A 3,579-nucleotide genomic window follows, 5' to 3' on the forward strand; every position below is an offset into this window, starting at 1 on the left:
AAAGCCACAGAGAAACCCTGTCTCGAAAAACCAAAAAAAAAAAAAAAGAGATTTATTTATTTATTATGTATACAACATTCCTTCCATGTATGCTTGCATGCCAGAAGGGAGCACCAGGTCTCATTATAGATGGCTGTAAGACACCATGTGGTTGCTGGGAATTGAACTCAGGACCTCTGGAAGAGCAGTCAGTGCTTTTAACCTCTGAGCCATCTCTCCAGCCCCGTGTGGTTGATTTCTTACAATGCCTCCCTCCTGGGTGGGGCGGGGGGGTGGTGCACACAACCCAATGCAGCCTAGAAAACAATATCCAATAAGAAGAGTTTTCTGTTTTCCTTTGGAATTTGTTGGGAAGCCAGAGTTCTGTGTTAAGTGCGGATTCTCAATACTCAGAATGCTCTGCCCTAAAAAGGCTGCTTTACAATACTGGGTAGCTACAGGACACGTTCCTAAACAAAAATCAGTTTAAAATGCTAGAATGGAGTCTCCCTCGCCTACCTATCCTTTACAGGACTTCAGTTTTTTTCCAGTCAGGAGGCAACTTAAAATTGGACATGCCATTTGCTTCCTGGCCTTCCAGTCCGCCCTGGGGACAGAGCAGAAGCCCAGAGGCAGGGGCCCAAGTGGAAAACAGGAAAGAGAGTTGTCAATTGGCTTGCTCCCAAAGTCACATTCTGCTCCTCACACAGCACGGGCCCACTTGGCGCCTCCCACAGTGGGCTGGGTCCTCCCTATGTCAATCAACAATCAAGAAAATATCCCAGCACTCAGAGGCAGGCAGTGGATCTCTGAGTTTCCAGGACGTTTGGGATGACACTGTGAGACACCATCTCCAAAGAAGGAAAAAAGAACTGTCCCTATAGACATGCCCACAGCCGTTACTGGTGGCAGCCAGTCCTCAGTGGAGACAAAGATGACAAGGCACAGCATCCAGCCCATTTCCCCAGGAAGCAGTTTAGAGGGGCCTTCACTGCAGAAGTGACTGACAGACGGAATCACAAGGTGGGCAGGGCTGTAACAGGGGAGAGCAGCTTTTAAGAAACAAAGTCCCCTGCAGTAAGGGTGAGGTCAAGCCCTACTAAATAAGAGGGGTGCCGCCCTTGCTGAGCCTTCAGGTGAACTGCCGAGCCAGTAAGCTAATGCTCACCCACAGAAAGACTGGTAGACTACCACACCCCATAATGCGCTAGAGGTATGTAGTGATATCTCATTTGTATTTTAATTAAGTTTGCCCTGAGATCAGAGTAAAACAGCCCCAGGGACCAGGTAGTGGTGGCACCTTTAGTCCTATTAACTGTAGTTAGTAGTTACACAGGTCGGCAGTGGTGGTGCACGCCTTCACTCCCAGCACTAGCTAGGAAAATAAGACGGGAGGAGACTTCTCTCAGCTCAGTCTCATTATGAGAATTCATGCAGGCAGGATGGCTATTTTGGTCTGAGGCAGAGGTAAGAGCCAGTGACTGGCTGCTTTGTCTCCAGATCGTCAGGTTGAACCCCAATATCTGTCTCTGGAATTTTATTTTATTTTTTGGTTTTTCGAGACAGAGTTTCTCTGTGGCTTTGGAGCCTGTCCTGGAACTAGCTCTTGTAGACCAGGCTGGTCTTGAACTCACAGAGATCCACCTGCCTCTGCCTCCCGAGTGCTGGGATGTCTCTGGAATTTTAATATTTGTGCTACTGTGGTTAAAAGACCATCCAGCCACAAAACACCAAATTGTATTCCAACTTCACAAAAGTTAACAGAAATATTTAACAGATTTACTCAAACTCACAACTCAAAAGAGCAACCAAAGCTTTGTCTAGCCATTTTTAATAAAGAATATATGTGGACCCATATATATGTATTTTGCCACTTTTGATATAAAAATTATATATGTGGACCCATATTGCAAGAAATCTGTTCTGTTTCTTATATGCAGACCCACCTCCTCACCAACTTGTCAAGCAAAGAGCATTATAATCTAGAAATCAGCCGTGGGTGGTGGTCACGCCTTTAATCCCAGCACCTGGGAGGCAGAGGCAAATGGATCTCTGTGAGTTCGAGGCCAGCCTGGTCTACAGAGCAAGTTTCTAGGACAGCCAAAGCTACAAAGAGAAAACAAACAAAAGAAACCACAACAAAACTAGCAATCTTTAAGTCTCAAGAGAACATATTCAAGTTTTTGATATGCATTTATTTGTACATGGGAAAAAATACATTTAACATAAACCAAGTAGGAGTGCCTTACGGCCAACAGTCTGTAGCCTCGCCTCGGATCGGGCCCACACTGCCCTTGTCTCGTTCCAACCAGTGTTCATTCGATGGCAGTCACACAAAGCGAGCCCTCTGCACCTTACAAGTTTGTAATTGAGCTCAGGAATTTCGGGCACCCAAATAAAACTATATATATATATATATATATGTACAACTCTGCTTTATTGCACAGGGTCACCACAGACTGCAAGTGATTACACGGCCAACCACAGGACGGACGCTGATTGGCACGGACATCTGTCTCTAACCACAAATGAAGACACAGATCTGCCACCATGCAAAGGCTGTGTCGGCACCGGTGCAGTCCTGAAGGCTCACAGCACTCATGCTGTTTCTGACGGCATCAGATGAGACGCGAGGGACACAAGGGTCCCGTGCTCACGAGCCACCTGGGCCACACGTGTAGCAGAAGGGCCACTTTAAAGCTTTTCAGAGAGTTCTTTAATCAGGGATGCCTGTGGAAAACACCACCATACTAGTTAGAATCTATGAATTACATTCTGGTGTAAAAGCTCAGACAAAGTGGGCTACAAGTTACGCGCTTTCTGTCAAGCTGAAATTTACAGGAGACAAAGCCGTCTCTGTCACACACTGCAGTTTAGTCCTCGAGAGCTATGAGTGACAAAACGCTTCAAGTTAAGTCACTGAGAAGTTTAGTAACTGCTGTGAGACGCCACATGACTGAGCCAGCCAAAGCCAGAGCCAACCCTTCTAATGCTCATGTACGACACAGGAGTGCTTGGAAACTTCCACCACCGGCACGGAGTGCGAAGGAAACACTGCCACTGGCGGCCAGTGGTGAAGTTCACGGCCGGGGCCACATCCCCGACAAACGCACCAGCCCTGCCCGACCCGGGCCCTGGGCGGCCATGCTGCACGTGTCAACCCGGGGTCAGAGGTCACGGCGCCAAAGTTCACCCCCTTCACACTTAACCGAAGCCGAAGCCGCGGCACGACTCAGATTTATCTGGGTCAAATCGTCACACCATGGCTGCAGCGCACACAATCCTCCATTCAGTGTTGCCCCGCAGCCGCTGACCTCCATTACAGCCACCCCGTGCTCCTGCTCCCAGGCTTCCTAGCCGGAGGATGTTTACTGTCTTTAACCAGCGTTAATGTGAGAGGGAACAGCTGTTCTGGATCACCTGCCCCAGAAACTGAGCAAACTCCCAGCTGAGGGCCTGATGTCAGTTTGTAGGGGTAAGCGCTTGGATGCAATCAGTCAGAGCGAGGCCAAGCTGGGAGAAACCTTTACAGACCGGAGAGGCCAGGGACGGCAGCTCATGCCTTTAATTAATCCTGGCACTCAGAAGGCAGAGCCAGGC

Source organism: Microtus ochrogaster, linkage group LG5 (genome assembly GCF_000317375.1).
Source record: "Microtus ochrogaster isolate Prairie Vole_2 linkage group LG5, MicOch1.0, whole genome shotgun sequence".
NCBI lineage: Eukaryota > Metazoa > Chordata > Mammalia > Rodentia > Cricetidae > Microtus > Microtus ochrogaster.